Here is a 17318-nt window from a genome sequence, read left to right as displayed (position 1 = left end):
ACATGCTCAAGGGGAACTATCTAATAGGGAAATTAACATGAAAGCAGCCACAATGACAAGTGTCTACAATTAGTGGTTCCATGTTAGGGAAGTTACATGTACAGGGTTAAGACAAAAATCACAACAGAACATTATTTATGTTAACCAAAAATGGGGAAAATGATACTTACAGTATTCCATGAAAGGCAACGTCCATTCTTCTTACATTCATGCTTAGGCGTAAGACTGCGGTCAGTGTTTCCATGTACAGGGGATCCATGTTCAAGGTGTTGATCCTCAAGTTATCCTCCGAAGACAGGGCATGGATAGGGTGTTTATTCTCACAAGTGTATTATTCTTAGGGTGCGCCATTATTCAAACGTTTCCATGCACATAATTTTACAAGTTCAGGCGTTAAACATCAAGAAGAGGGTATATTCGCAAGTGGCACGACATTCAAGGGAGATTAACATAGAAGTATATCATGAGCAGTAGGCTTCAGGCTGAGAGTTTGATGCTCAGGCTGGTACACATTCAGGGGATAAACAAGTAGGTACATACTGGAAAGTGGCTCTAATTAGGGAAGTTGATTCTGATTGCAGAACATGATAAGAAGTGTCCACACTTATTGAGTTGATATTTATCATTGATTTCGCCCAAGGATGTCATGATCAAGAGTGTATATTCACCGGACCTTTATGTTCAGGATATTCAACACTCATAAGTCCGTGCTGTGTGTCACTTTTTCTCAGAATGGTTACATTAAAAGACAACATTCATTCTCAGAAAGGTTTAGGATCACATGGGTTCATGCTCATGAGGAATGGTATATGGTGTGATGGTACGTAGCCAGCTCTCTGCTCAGGCCTTTCATGCTCAGAAAACTACATATTCTGATCTTATACACAATCAGTGGTATACATGATCAAGAGAGGCTAAGATCACGGTAGTTTAAATTCACAGAATACATGATTTGAGGGGTGGGCAATTAGAGCATCCGTGCACAGGAAGGTACTTGTATGTTGTTACACAAAATCACACAGGTGTGTACCCAGGATGAACTACGATCAAGGAAATGATTGCAGCATTCCATGAATGTGTAGGTCAAGGATTCCTAGGGATATGTTTAGAAATGATGGGGTTCATTGATTCCATATTTAGAAGGGTCCACTCATACATTGATAAAGCTCAAGATGTCGCACAAGAAGACATTCCATGGTCTTGAGGATATATTTTCTGAAGTGTTTCATTCTCAGAGTGGTCCAAACCCAAAAGGCTCCATGGTCAACAGAATCCATGCTCAGGAAAGTATGAGTTTTTATATTACACATAATATACAGGATACATGCTCAAGTGGGGCCACAATAAGGGGAGGTTACAATCAAAGGAGGTCAGAATCTGGGGAATATACAATTAGGGGTTTCATGCACAGGAGGGTACAGGAAAAGGGATTACACAAAACCACAAAAGAACATTTGCAAGGTAAACTAGGATCAAGGGAATTCATACTTACAGAATTTCATGAAATGTCCACTCTTCTTAGATTCATGCTTAAATGTAATTCCTGTCATTCATTCCATGTTCAGAGGATCCATGTTCCTGGTGTTAATCCTCAAGTTATCGACACAAGAGAGGCCGTGGATAAGCTGTTTGTTCTAACGAGTGTTTTACTCTCAGTCTGTGTCCTTAGTCAAACGTTTCCATGCGCAGATTTTACATGTTTAGGTATTAGACATCAAGAGTATATGCTCAAGTGGCGCGATTTTCCAGGGAGATTGAAATCAAAGTATGTCACGGTCAGTAAACTCCATACTGAGGGTTTTGATGCTCAGGCTGGTACACATGCCGGAGATAAACTACCAAGTAGGTACATGATGGAAAGTGGCTCTAATTAGGGAAGTTGATTCTTAGGGCAGTCCATCATCAGAAGAGTCATGCTGACTGAGTTTCTGTGTATCACTGATTACACACAAGGATTCCATGATCAAGGGCGTATATTATTTGAACTTTTATGGTCAGGATATTTCACACTGGTTGGCCCATGCAGAGTGTTGATATTTCTCAGAATGGTTTCATTGTCAGAGGGCATTCATATTCAAAATTGTGTAGGATCATATGAGTTCATGCTCATGAGGCAAGGTCTGTGGTCTGAAGATACATAGTAAGCCATTTTGCTGATCAGCCTCCAAGAAGAACATTTTCAGTTATTATACATGACCAGTGTTATACACAGTCAATAGGGGCTAAGATCATGGTAGTTTAAATTCACAGAATACATGAGTGGGAGATCGAAAATTATATTGTCCATGCTCAGTAAAGTACTCTTTTGTTGTTACACAAATTCACAATGGTACATTTCCAGGATGATCTAAGATCAATGAAAGTACAGAAATCCACGGACTTATGTGAACAATTCCTAGATATATGCTTAGAAATGACTGCCATCTGTGATTCAATGTTCAGACGGGTCTTTTCTCAGATTAAGCTCAGGATATCCCACGGGAAGACATTCTATGGTCTTGGGGATACATTTTCAGAAATGTATCATTCTCAGAGTGATCCAAATTCAAAAGGCTCCATGCTTAGCAGAATCCACGTTCAGGGAAGTATGAGTTAGTATATTAAATGCAATCAAGAGGCTACATGCTCAAGTGGGGCAATGTTAAGGGGAGCTTACAATCAAGGTAGATCATGATTAGGGGAATATACAATTAGAGGTTTCATGCACAGGAAGGTACATGAAAAGCAGTTATACAAAATCACACGAGAACATTCTGTAGGTAGACAACAATCAGGGAAATTAATACTTACAGAATTCCATGAACAGAAGTGTCCACTCTTCTTAGATTCACGCTTCGATGTAATTGCGGTCATTGACTCCATGTTCAGCGGATTCGTTGTTCATGGTTTATATCTTCCAGTTACCTACAGTAGAGAGGTTGTGGATAAGCTGTTTGTTCTCAAGAGTGTTTTATTCTCAGTGCGTGTCCACACTCAAAAGTTTCCATGCGCAGATTTTACATGTTCAGGTATTAAACATCAAGAAAAGTGTATATGCTCAAGTGGTGCGATATTGAAGGGAGATTAAAATTGAAGTATGTCACGGTGGTAGGTGCCTTCATGAGGGTTTTGATGCTCAGGCTGGACACATACAGAGGATGTAGGTACATGCAGGAAAGTGGCTCTGATTATGGAAGTTGATCTTAAGGCAGTCTATAATCAGAAGTGTCCATGTTTATTGAGTTGCTGTCTAAAAATGATTACATCCGGTTTCCATGATCCAGAGTGCATATTCCTTGGGCCTTTAGGTTCAGGATATCCACAAAAGAGTGTCCATGCTCAGTGTTGTTAATTCTCTGAAGGGTTACATTATAAGAGTGCATTCGTACTCAGAAAATCCAAGATCATGAGGGTTCATGCTCCTAAGAAGGGGTCTATGGTCTGAAGGTACATAATCAGCCAGCTCTCTGCTCAGGCCTTCCATACTCAGGAAAGTACATGCTCAGGTTTTATACATCATCAAGGGAATACATGCCCATGAGCAGTTACAATAATGGAAGTGTATAATCAGATAGGACCTGTTGTGGGGGTCCATGATTAGCGGGTCCATGCTCAAAAACGTACATGTACAGGGGTTAAAAGACATCACAAGGGCACATTCTCAAGATGAACTAGGTTCAACAAAATACAGAATTCCATGAGCAGAAATGGCAAAGAGTCATAGGTATATACTTAGAAACCATTGTCCTCATTGATTCCATGTTCAGGAGGGTCCATGCTGAGGTCATGAAAGCACAAGATTTTGTACACAAAGAGCTTCACTCGTCCGGGGGATTCATTCTATGAGTGGATGTGTACAAAATTCCCCATTCTCAGGAAAATCCACTCAGGAATGTACATGTTCAGATAGTACACATAATCAAAAGGGGACATGCTCAAGTGAGGCTATGTTAAGGGAGATTAAAATCAAGGCAGGTTATGATCAAGAAAGTCTACAATTAGGGGTTTCACGAACAGGTGACACGAAATCACAAGGGAACATTCTCCAAATGAATAAGAATCAAGAAATTTCTACTTACAGAATTCCAAGAACCTAACTGTCCACCCTTCTTAGGTATATGCCTAGATGTGATTGCAATCTATGATCCCATGTTCAGGAAGGTCCCTGCTCAGGTTGTTTAAGCCCAAGATGTTCCACATGTAGAGAGTCTATGGTCTGGGTGTGATATACTTCATTCTGTGAAGTATATCATTATCAGAGTGGGGTGTATTCAGTAGGCTTCATGCTCAGGAGAATCCATGCTCAGGTATGTTCGTGTGTTTAGATATTACACATATTGAAGAAGGAACATGCTCAGGGAAGCTATATAAAGGGGCAACTAAAATCAAAGCAAGCCAGGATCAAGAGTCTACAATTATGGGGTTCATGCTCAGGATGTCACAACTACAAGGGTTATACAAAAAACAAAGAAACTTTCTACTGAACAAGTAGGATCAGGGAAATTAGTACTTACGGGATTCCATGAATAGATGTCCATTCTTCTTAGATACATGCTTAGATGTAACTTCGATCATTGATTCCAGCTTCAGGAGGGTCCTTGATTAGGTTTTGTATCCCCATGTTATTCCACAGAGGAGAGACCATGCTCGGGGTTTCCTTTCTCATGAATGCTCCATTCTCAAAGTGTGTCCTCCCATTAAAAATATCATTCTCAGAAAGTTACTTGTTCAGATATCAAATATAATCCAAGGGGGTATATGCACAAGTTGGGCTATGTTCATGGAGATTAAAATCAAAGCAGGTCATGATCAGGAGTGTCCACCCTGAGGGATTTCATACTCAAGCAGGAACTTGTGTATGGGATATATGTAATCAAGTGGGTACATGCTCAAAATAGGCTACGATTAAGGAAGTTGATTCTTCATGCAGTCCTTGATAAGAAGTTGAGTTGCTGTTTAGAAGTGATTATGCTCAGGGATTTCATGATCAGGAGTGTCTATCCCTGGACATTTATGTTAGGATGTTGCACACATGCGGATGCTTTCTGGTGTTGTTATTTGAATGAGGGTTCCATTATCATAGTACATTCATACTTAGAATTGTCCAAGATAATGTGGGTTTATGCTCAGTAGCCGTCGTCTAAGGTCTGAAGGAATATAGTCAACCAGGTCTCTGCTCAGACCTCCAAGTTCAAAAAAGTACATATTGAAGTTTTCTATGGATCAATGGAAAACCTGCTCATGAGAGGCTATTTTCGGAAAATACACGATTAGGTGGGTCCCATATTAGGGGCTCCATGCTAATGAACTTACCTCTACATGGGTTACATGAAATCACAGGAGAACATTCTCAGGATGAACTAGTATAAGGAAATTTATACTTACAGAATTCCATGAATAGAAATAGGCATATTTCTACACCACATGCTTAGCTGTGATTGTGTTCATTGATTCCATGTGCAGGAGGGTCCATTACAGGTTGTTTAAGCTCAGGATATTCCACAGAAACTGATTCCAAGGTTTTCAGGTTTCATTCCCTAAAGTGCATCATTCTCACAGTGAGTTCTTAGTCAAATGGTTCCATGCTCAGCAGAATTCATGCTCAGACATTTACATGTTCAGATTAAACACATAATCAGGACGGTACCTGCTCAAGGGGAGCTATTTAACAGGCAGATTAACATCAAAGGAAGCCATAATGAAAAGTGTCTACCATTAGTGGTTCCATGTTTGGGGAGTTACATGTACACGGTTAAGACAAAATCACAACAGAACATTCTCCAGGTAAACAACAAATGGGGAAATTAATACTTACAGTATTCCATGAACGGCAATGCCCACTCTTCTTAGATTCATGCTTAGGTGTAATTACGGTCATTGTTTCCATATACATGGGATCCACGTTCAAGTGTTGATCCTCAAGTCATCCACCAAAGAGAGGCCATGTATAGGGTGTGTATTCTCACAAGTGTTTTATTCTTAGTGTGTGCCATTATTCAAACGTTTCCATGCACATAATTTTACAAGTTCAGGCATTAAACATCAAGAAGAGGGTATATTCTCAAGTGGCACGATATTCAAGGGAGATTAAAATGGAAGTAGGTCAGTAGGCTTCATGCTGAGGATTTTGATGCTCAGGCTGGTACACATTCAGGAGATAAACAAGTGGGTACATATGGAAAGTGGCTCTAATTAGGGAAGTTGATTCTGAGTGCAGCCCATGATCAGAAGTGTCCACATTCAGTGAGTTGCTGTTTATCATTGATTACGCCCAAGGAATCCAATATCCAGTGTGTATATTTCCTGGACCTTTATGTTCAGGATATTCCACACGCATGAGCCGAAATTGACTGTCAGTATTTCTCAGAATGTTACCATTATAAGAGGACATTCTTACTCAGAAAGGTGTAGGATCACATGGGTTCATGCTCGAGGCAGGTTCTATGGTCTGACGGTACATTTCAAGCTGTTTGCTTAGGCTTTCCATGCTCCTAAAAGTACATATTCTGTTCTTATACACAATTCGTGGTGTACATGATCAAGAGGGCCTAAGATCACGGTAGTTTAAGTACGAAGATTACACTATTAGGGGGGTGGCCAATTAGAGCATCCATGCTCAGGAAGGTCCTCGAATGTTATTACACAAAATCACATAGGTACTTTCTCAGGATGAACTAGGATGAAGGAAATTATTGCAGCATTCCATGGATGTACAGGTCAAGGATTCCTAGGTACATGCTTAGAAATGACGGGCTCATTGAATTCATATTCAGATAGTTTAAGCTCAAGATGTCCCCCAGGAAGACGTTCCAATGTCTTGGGGAAACATTTTCTGAAGAGTATCATTCTCAGACTAGTCCAAAACAAAAAGGCTCCATATGGTCAGCAGAATTAATGCTCAGGAAAGTATGAGTTATTATTTTACACATAATCTAGAGGATACAGGCTCACATGGGGTTATGTTTAAGAGATGTTACAATCAAAACAGGTCAGGATCGGGAGAATATACAATTAGGGTTTTCATGCTCAGAAAGCGACAAAAAAAGGGGTTACACAAAATCACAAAAGAATATTCTCAAGGTAAGCTAGGATCATAGAAATTAATACTTACAGAATTCCATGAACAAAAGTGTCTACTCTTCTTAGATTCATGCTTAAATGTAATAGCAGTCATTCATTCCATATTCAGAGGATCCATGTTCCTGGTGTTTCTCCTTAAGTTATCCACACAAGAAAAGCTGTGGACAAGCTGTTTGTTCTCACGAGTGTTTTATTCTCAGTGTGTTCCTTACTCACACTTTTCCATGCACAGATTTTACATGTTCAAGTATTAAACATCAAGAAAAGAGTATATGCTCAAGTGGCACGATATTTAAGGGAGATTAAAATCAAAGTATGTCATGCTCAGCAGGCTCCATACTGAGGGTTTTGATGCTCATGCTGGTACACATACAGGGGATAAACTACCAAGTAGGTACATGGTGGAAAATGGGTCTGATTAGGGAAGTTAATTCTCAGGGCAGTCGATCATCAGAAGTGTCCATGCTTATTGAGTTGCTGTGTATCATTGACTATACACAAGGATTCCATGATCAAGGCTGTATATTCCTTGGACCTTTATGTTCAGGACATTCCACACTCATGGGTCCATGTTGAGTGTCGGTATTTCTCAGAATGGTTGCATTATAAGAGCACATACATATTCAGAATGGTGTAGGATCACATGGGTTCACGACCATGTGGACGGGTCTATGGTCTGAAGGTACATAGCCAGCTCTCCGCTAAGGCCTTCCATGCTCAGAAAACCACATATTCTGTTCTTAAACACAATCAGTGGTATACAGAATCCAGAGGGACTAAGATCATGGTAGTTAAATTCACAGAATACATGATTAGAAGGATCGCGTCTTAGAGCCTCCGTGCTCAGGAAGGTACTTGTACGTTGTTACACAAAATCACACAGGTATATTCTCAGGATGAACTAGGATCAAGGAAATTATTGCAGCATTCCATGATGTACACATCAAGGATTCCTAGGTGTGTGCTTAGAAATGACGGGGCTCATTGATTCCATGAACAGAAGGGGCCATTCTCAGATTGTTTAAGCTCAGGGTGTCCCACTGGAAGACATTCCATGGCCTAGGGGATACATTTTCTGAAGTGTGTCATTCTCAGAGCCGTTCCAATTCAAAAGACTCCGAGGTCAGTAGACTCCACGCTCAGGACAGTATGAGTTATTATATTACACATAATCTAGAGGATACATACTCAAGTGGGGCTATGTTAAGGGAAGATGACTATCAAAGCAAGCCATGATCAGGAGAGCCTACAATGAGGGGTTTCATGCTCAAGAAGGTACATTTACAGGGTTACACAAAAATCACAAAAGAACATTCTCAGAGGAAACAAGGGTCAAAGAAATTAATACTTATGGAATCCCATGAACAGCAACTCAAGAACTGTGGACACTTCTGGTTCTTGGTACATGCTTAGATGTTTTCATGCTCATTGATTCCACGTTCAGGAGGGTCCATGCTCAGGCTGTTGAAGCTCGGGATGTTCCACATGAGCACGGTTAGGGGGTTTCATTATCCAAAGTGCATTATCCTTAGAGGGGTCCATATGCAAAAGGCTCCATGCACAGCAGAATCCATGCTCAGCAATGTACATGTTCAGATTAAACATATAATCAAGAGGGTACATGCTCAAAGGGAACTAACTAGTAGGGAGATTAACATCAAAGCAAGCCAGGAGATCAATTGTCTACAATTAGTGATTACATGTTCGGGTACTTACATGTACAGGGTTAAGACAAAATCACAACAGAACATTCTCTGGCAAAAAACAATGAAGGAATTTAACACTTACGGTATTCGATGAAAGGCAGTCTCCACTCTTCTTAGATTCACGGTTAGATGTGCTTGCGGAAATTGATTCCGCGTTCAGGCAATCCATGTTCACAGTGTGGATCCTCAAGTTATCCACCCAAGAGGGGCCAAAGATAGGGTACTTATTCCCACGAGTGTTTTATTCTTAGTGTGGGTCATTATTCAAACGTTTCCATGCACAAAATTTTACATGTTCAGGCATTAAACATCAAGAAGTGGGTGTATTCTCAAGTGGAGCGACATTCAAGAGAGATTAAAAAAGCAGTATGTCACGGTCATTTGGCTTCATGCTGAGGGTTTTGATGCTCAGGCTGGTACACATTCAGGGCATAAACAAGCAGGCACATACTGGAAAGTGGCTCTAATGAAGGAAGTTGACTCTCAGTGCTTCCCATGATCAGAAGTGTCCACACTTCTTGAGTTGCTGTTTATCATTGATCAAGCCCAAGGATTCCATGATCAAGAGTATATAATCCCTGGACCTTTCTGTTCAGGATATTCAACACTCATGGGTCGATGCTGAGTGTCGGTATTTCTCAAAATGCTTCCATTTTAAGAGGACATGCGTACTCAAAATGTAAAATCACTTGGGTTCATGCCCGTGAGGAAGGCTCTATGGTCTGAAGGTACATAACCAGCTCTCTCCTCAGGTCTTCCATGCTTAGAAAACTATAAATTCTGGTCTTATACACAATCGGTGGCATACATGATCAAGATGGGCTAAGATCGTGGTAGCTTAAATTCACAGAACATATGATTAGAAGGGTCGACCTTCAGAGCCTCCATACTCAGGAAGGTACTTGTATGTTGTTACTCAAAATCACACAGGTATATTCTCAGGATGAACTAGGATCAAGGAAATTATGGCAGCATTCCATGGATGTACAGGTCAAGGTTTCCTAGGGATATGCTTAGAAATGACAGGGCTCACTGATTCCATATTTCGAAGGGTCCATTCTCAGATTGATGAAGCTCAAGATGTCACACAGGAAGATATCCCATGGTCTTGGGGATACATTTTCTGAAGTGTGTCATTCTCAGAGTCGTTCAAATTCAAAAGGCTCCATGGTCCACACAATGCATGCTCAGGAAAGTGTGAGTTATTAAATTACACATAATGTACGAGATACATGCTCAAGTGGGCTACATTAAGGGGAGGTTACAATCAAAGAAGGTCAGGATCAGGGGAATATACAATGAGGGTTTTCATGCAAACCAAGTTACAGGAAAAGGGATTACACAAAATCACAAAAGAACATTTCCAAGTTAAACTAGGATCAAGGAAATTAATACTTACAGAATTCCAATTAAAAAAGTCCACTCCTCTTACATTCATGCATACATGTAATTGAGGTCATTCATTCCACGTTCAGGGGACCCATGTCCCCGGTGTTTATCCCCAAGTTATCCACACTAGAGTGGCCATGGGTAAGCTGTTTGTTCTCCTAAGTGTTTTATTTTCAGTGTGTGTCCTCACTCAAACGTTTTCATGCACAGAATTTACATGTTTAGGCATTAAATATCAAGAAAAGAGGACATGCTCAAGTGACGCGATATTCAAGGGAGATTCAAATCGAAGTATGTAACAGTCTGTAGGGTCTATATTGAGGGCTTTGATGCTCAGGCTGGTACACATACAGAGGATAAACTACCAAGTAGATACTTGGAAATTGGCTCTAATTAGGGATATAGATTCTTAGGACAATCCATCATCGGAAGAGTCCATGCTTATTGAGTTTCTGTGTATCACTGACTACACACAAGGATTCCATGATCAAGAGCTTATATTCCTTGAACGTTTATGTTCAGGATATTCCACACTCATTGGTCCATGCAGTGTTGGTGTTTCTCAAAATGGCTCCATTATCAGAGGATATTCATATTCAGAAAGGTGTAGGATCCCATGGCTTCATGCTCATGAGGCAGGGTCTATGGTCTGAAGTAACATAGTCAGCCAGGTTGCTGACCAGGCACCGAGAAGAACATTTTCCGTTATTATACATGATCAGTGTTATACATGATCAAGAGGGGCTAAGATCACGGTAGTTTAGATTCACAGAATACATGATTAGGGGGATGGACAAGTAAGAGCGTCATTGCTCAGGAAGGTACTCGGATGTTGTTACACGAATTCACAATGGTACAGCTCCAGGATGAACTAAGATCAAGGAAATGACAGAATTCCATGCAGTTACATCAACAATTCTACGGATATGCTTAGAAATGACTTCAGTGCATGATTCCATGTTCAGAAGGGTCCTTTCTCAGATACTTTAAGCTCAGGATGTCCCACAGGAAAACATTCCATGGTCTTTGGGATACATTTTCTGAAGTGTGTTATTCTCAGAGTCGTTCAAATTCAAAAGGCTCCATGGTCCACAGAATGCATGCTCAGGAAAGTGTGAGTTATTAAATTACACATAATCTACAAGATACATGCTCAAGTGGGCTACATTAAGGGGAGGTTACAATCAAAGAAGGTCAGGATCAGGGGAATATACAATTAGGGTTTTCATGCAAACGAAGTTACAGGAAAAGGGATTACACAAAATCACAAAAGAACATTCTCAAAGTAAACAAAGATCAAAGAAATTAATACTTACAAAATTCTATAACAGAAATATTTCTGGTTCTTGGTACATGCTTAGATTTTATTGTGCTCATTGATCCATGTTCAGGAGTGTCCATCCTCAGGTTTTTAAAGCTCAGGATGTTCCACATGAACTGTGTTTATGGTTATGGGGTTTCATTATCCAAAGTGCATCATTCTCAATGGTGTCCATATGCAAAAGGCTCCATGCACAGCAGAATCCATGCTCAGCAATGTACATGTTCAGATTAAACATATAATCAAGAGGGTACATGCTCAAAGGGAACTAACTAGTAGGGAGATTAACATCAAAGTAAGGCAGGAGAACAATTGTCTACAATTAGTGATTACATGTTCGAGTACTTACATGTACAGGGTTCAGACAGAATCACAACAGAACATTCTCTGGGCCAAAAACAATCAAGGAATTTAGTACTCACAGTATTCTATGAGCGGCAATCTCCACTCTTCTTAGATTCATGGTTAGATGTGCTTGCGGAAATTGATTTCACGTTCAGGCAATCCATGTTCACAGTGTGGATCCTCAAGTTATCCACCCAAGAGGGGCCAAAGATAGGGTACTTATTCTCACGAGTGTTTTATTCTTGGTGTGGGTCATTATTCAAATGTTTCCATTAACATAATTTTACATGTTCAGGCATTAAACATAAAGAAGTGGGTGTATTCTCAAGTGGCGTGACATTCAAGTGAGGTTAAGAAAGCAGTATGTCACGGTCAGTAGGCTTCATGCTGAGGGTTTTGATGCTCATGCTGGTACACATTCAGGGCATAAACAAGTAGGCACATACTGCAAAGTGGCTCTAAGGGAGGAAGTTGACTCTCAGTGCTGCCCATGATCAGAAGTGTCCACACTTCTTGAGTTGCTGTTTATCACTGATCATGTCCAAGGGTTCCATGATCAAGAGTATATAGTCCCCGGACATTTCTGTTCAGGCTATTCAACACTCAGGGGTCGATGCTGAGTGTCGGTATTTCTCAAAATGCTTCCATTATAAGAGGACATGCGTAATCAAAATGTTGTAAAATCACATGGGTTCATGCCCGTGAGGAAGGCTCTATGGTCTGAAGGTACATAGCCAGCTCTCTGATCAGGCCTTCCATGCTTAGAAAACTATATATTCTGGTCTTATACACAATTGGTGGTATACATGATCAAGAGGGGCTTAAGATCACGGTAGCTTAAATTCACAGAATACATGATTAGAGGCGTCGACCTTCAAAGCCTCCATACTCAGGAAGGTACTTGTATGTTGTTACTCAAAATCACACAGGTATATTCTCAGGGTGAACTAGGATCAAGGAAATTATGGCAGCATTCCATGGATGTACAGGTCAAGGTTTCCTAGGGATATGCTTAGAGATGACGGGGCTCACTGATTCCATATTTCGAAGGGTCCATTCTCAGAGTGATGAAGCTCAAGATGTCACACAGGAAGATATCCCATGGTCTTAGGGATACATTTTCTGAAGCGTGTCATTCTCAGAGTCGTTCAAATTCAAAAGGCTCCATGGTCAACAGAATGCATGCTCAGGAAAGTATGAGTTATTAAATTACACATAATCTACAAGATACATGCTCAAGTGGGCTACATTCAGGGGAGGTTACAATCAAAGAAGGTCAGGATCAGGGGAATATACAATTAGGCTTTTCATGCAAACAAAGGTACAAGAAAAGGGATTACACAAAACCACAAAATAACATTTCCAAGTTAAACTGGGATCAAGGAAATTAAGACTTACAGAATTCCAAGTGAAAAATGTCCACTCTTCTTACATTCATGCATACATGTAATTGAGGTCATTCATTCCACGTTCAGGGGATCCATGTCCCCCCTGTTGATCCTCAAGTTATGCACACTAGAGTGGCCATGGGTAAGGTGTTTGTTCTCCTAAGCGTTTCATTCTCAGTGTGTGTCCTTACTGAAACCTTTTCATGCACAGAATTTACATGTTTAGGTATTAAATCTCAAGAAAAAGAGTATATGCTCAAGTGACGCGATATTCAAGGGAGATTCAAATCGAAGTATGTCACGGTCAGTAGGCTCCATACGGAGGGTTTTGATGCTCAGGCTGGTACATACAGAGGATAAACTACCAAGTAGATACTTGGAAATTGGCTCTAATTAGGGAAGTAGATTCTTAGGGCAGTCCATCACCAGAAGAGTCCATGCTTATTGAGTTTCTGTGTATCACTGGCTACACACAAGGATTCCATGATCAAGAGTGTATATTCCTTGAACGTTTATGTTCAGGATATTCCACACTCATTGGTCCATGCAGAGTGTTGGTGTTTCTCAAAATGGCTCCATTATCAGAGGATATTCATATTCAGAAAGGTGTAGGATCCCATGACTTCATGCTCATGAGGTAGGGTCTACGGTCTGAAGTAACAGAGTCAGCCAGGTTGCTGTTCAGGGGCCCAGAAGAACATTTTCAGTTGTTATACATGATCAGCGTTATACATGATCAAGGGGGCTAAGATCACGCTAGTTTAGATTCACAGAATACATGATTAGGGGGATGGACAATTAAGAGCGTCCATGCTCAGGAAGGTACTCGTACGTTGTTACACAAATTCACAATGGTACAGCTCCAGGATGAACTAAGATCAAGGAAATGACAGAATTCCATGTTTTTACGTCAACAATTCTATGGATATGCTTAGAAATGACTTCAGTGCGTGATTCCATGTTCAGAAGTGTCCTTTCTCAGATTCTTTAAGCTCAGGATGTCCCACAGGAAAACATTCCATGTTCCTGTGGATACATTCTCTGAAGCATGTCATTTTCAGAGTCGTTCACATTCAAAAGGCTACATGCTCAGCAGAATCAACACTCAAGAAAGCATGAGTTATTATATCCAACACAATCAAGAGGATACATGTTCAAGTGGGGCTGTGTTAAGGGGAGGTTACAATGAAAGCAGGCCACGCTTAAGGGAAGAGACAATTAGAGGATTCATGTTCAGGAAGGTACAAGGAAAGGGGTTCCATAAAATCACAACAGAACATTCTCTAGGTAAACAACAATCAGGGAAATTCAAACTTACAGAATTCCATGAACAGAAATGTCCACTCTTCGTCGAAGATTCATGCTTAGATGTCATTGTGGTCATTGATTCCATGCTGAGGAGATTCATGTTCATGATGTTAATCCTGAAGTTATCCACACAATAGAAGCCATGGATACGGTCTTTATTGTCAGGTAACTTTTGTGACAAAGTTCCAAAGAAGGGAATACATGATTAGGGGCTTCATTTTGCGCAATGTTCCATTCTCAGATGGTGTTTGTATTCCAAATGATCGAAGCTCAGGCAAGTGCAGTTTAAGAGGTTACACATGATGAAGGGTGTACATGATCAAATAGGAGTATGCTCAGGGGTGATTAAAATTAAAAGTCATGATCAGGTGGGCTCTCTTCTTGACGGAGCCACATCTGCAGGGGACACTACATAGTCAATGAGTACATGCTCAAAAGCAGCTATGATTTGGGCCTTGATCCTTACTGCAGCCCAGTTTCAGAAGTGTCTAAACTCAGTGAGTTGATGTTTAGATGTGATTTCCTACTGGGTTGGACATTCAAGACTGCCTGATTCCCATGGCTTTAATGTTTAGGATATTCCACACTCAGAGGTCCATGTTCACGTTGTTATTTCTCATAAGTGTCCCACTGTAAGAGTGCATTCATACTCAAAATGTTCCAGGAACACATGGGTTCATATGCATATGGAGGGTTCTATGGTCTGAATGAACAGTCAGCAAGATCTACAGCCAGGTCTTCCTTGCTCAGAACAGTACATATTCTGGTTTTCTCCATGATCAATGGAATACATGCTCATGAGTGGCTTAATCATGGTAGTTTATTATAAAAAATACATGATTTGTAGGGACCACAAATATAGGTTCCATGCTGAAGGAGGTACATGTACAGGCATTTCACAATTCACAAGGGTACATGCTCAAAATAAAGCATGTGCATGGGAAATGATTAGTAGGGCATTCCATGCACAGAAGCATCCATGCTTCTTGGGTACATCCTGAGATGTAATTAAGCACAGTGATTCCATTCAGGACTGTCCATCCTCATGTCATTGATGCTCAGGATCCTCCACAGAAAGTATTCATACTCAGTCGTTTTAGATCTGAGAAGTTTTAGATTCTCTGAGTAGGTTGAAGCTCAAAGTGGTCCATGCTCAGGAAATTTCATGCTCAATAAGGGACATATTCAGGTGTTATACATGCTCAAATGTGTACAGACTCAGGGGGTGTGATCATCAGAGAAGAGTACAATCAAAGCAGTGCACCATCAGGAGGGTCATCCCTGAAGATTTCCATGCTCAGGAAGTCACATGTACAGGGAATAAAATAAAGCAGTACATGCTCAAGAGAGGCTATGGTTAGGAAAATTGATAATTAGGGCTGTACACGTTCCTGAGGGTCCACACTTCTGGACTAGACACTTAGAAGTAATAAAGCTCCCAGACACTCAGAGAGGCCACTCTCAGGGGTTTTCTTTCAGAAAGGCTCCATCCATAGTGCAAATAACTCCTCAGGAGTTCATGCTCACAAGTGCCCATGCTTGGTGGGGGGGGGAGCCGGGCGGGTATCTATTATCCGGCAAACATGGTCGCCTAGGTCCTTACTCAGACCTCCTTTGTCCACAAAAAATATTCAGTGTTTATACATGATGAATGGGAAACATGAACCAGTGTGTTAAGATAAGGGTACTTTATAATGTAAGCATCCCATGGCCAGGAGTGGCCACAATTAGGGGGTCCATGCTTGGAAGAGACATGCACAGGTGTAACGGAGAATCCAAATGATGCCATCTCAGGATGAATTTTGATCAGAGGAATTGATTGTTTGGGCATTCCATTCTCACAGTGAAGAAATGCTCAGGAGGCTGAATGCTCAGGAGGCCACATGCTCCAGAGGTTGTTCATGATCTGAAGGAACAGAGTCAGCTAAATCCACACTCAGGCTTCTACCTCTTAGAAGTACATATTTAGGGTTGATCCCTGATCATTGGGGTACATGCGTGATGATGATGGCAGCATGGGGCACCCAGACCCCACCAGGCTCTGCCCTCCTAAAGCATCCCTATGAACCCACCTGACCTCCTTTCCTTCCAGCACTGAGTCTTTATCTCCGGACAGAGGCTTCAACCTAGGGGCAGGTTGCAGACCTCTTATGCCAGGTATGAAAGATGCTTCACTTCCCTCTCATAGCTGTGGGCCAGTGGCCTTGGTCAGCTGACACAGAGATTCTGAAATTTACATGAGCTGTCCTTACCCTCACGCCCCTCCTCCCTGGGTGTCCAAGTCCTCCCCTAGCCAATGTGTGTGTGTGTTTCTCTGTTTCTGTCTTTATGTCCTTATCTTTCTCAGTATCCTTTTATCTCTCTTGGTGTGTCTTGGTTTCTGTCTCTGTTTCTGTCCTTTTGCTCTCAGGCTCCTTCCACTGAAGGCCTCCCTCACTCCCACCCTTGGGGTAGTACCAGGATCCTGCACACACCTGGAAGCAGGTTAGAGTGGACACAGTAAACCCTGAAGGCTTTTATAAGATCCACACCTAGCAATCTATTCTGTGTTTTGCCCAAATTCCACTGACCTACTCAGAGACATGCGGGGCAGGCTGATGGTTGGCCCACGAGTGGTCCAAGGAGAAAATCACATGATGTTTGGTCAAAACCTGATGTTGCCCTGGATATCTGAGCACACTACCTTCATTCCTCATGTGGCACCCATGGTCTTGTTTAAACTCACACCAGGGTTCTGTCATGGGCTTCATCAGGCATCCTAGCTCCCCATTCTCTAGACCTGATTCATGTAGATGTTGGGAG

The sequence above is a fragment of the Miniopterus natalensis genome, chromosome 22 (assembly GCF_054644295.1).
Source record: "Miniopterus natalensis isolate mMinNat1 chromosome 22, mMinNat1.hap1, whole genome shotgun sequence".
NCBI lineage: Eukaryota > Metazoa > Chordata > Mammalia > Chiroptera > Miniopteridae > Miniopterus > Miniopterus natalensis.
The sequence above is the reverse complement of the archived record's forward strand: the minus strand, read 5'-3'. Positions refer to the sequence as shown.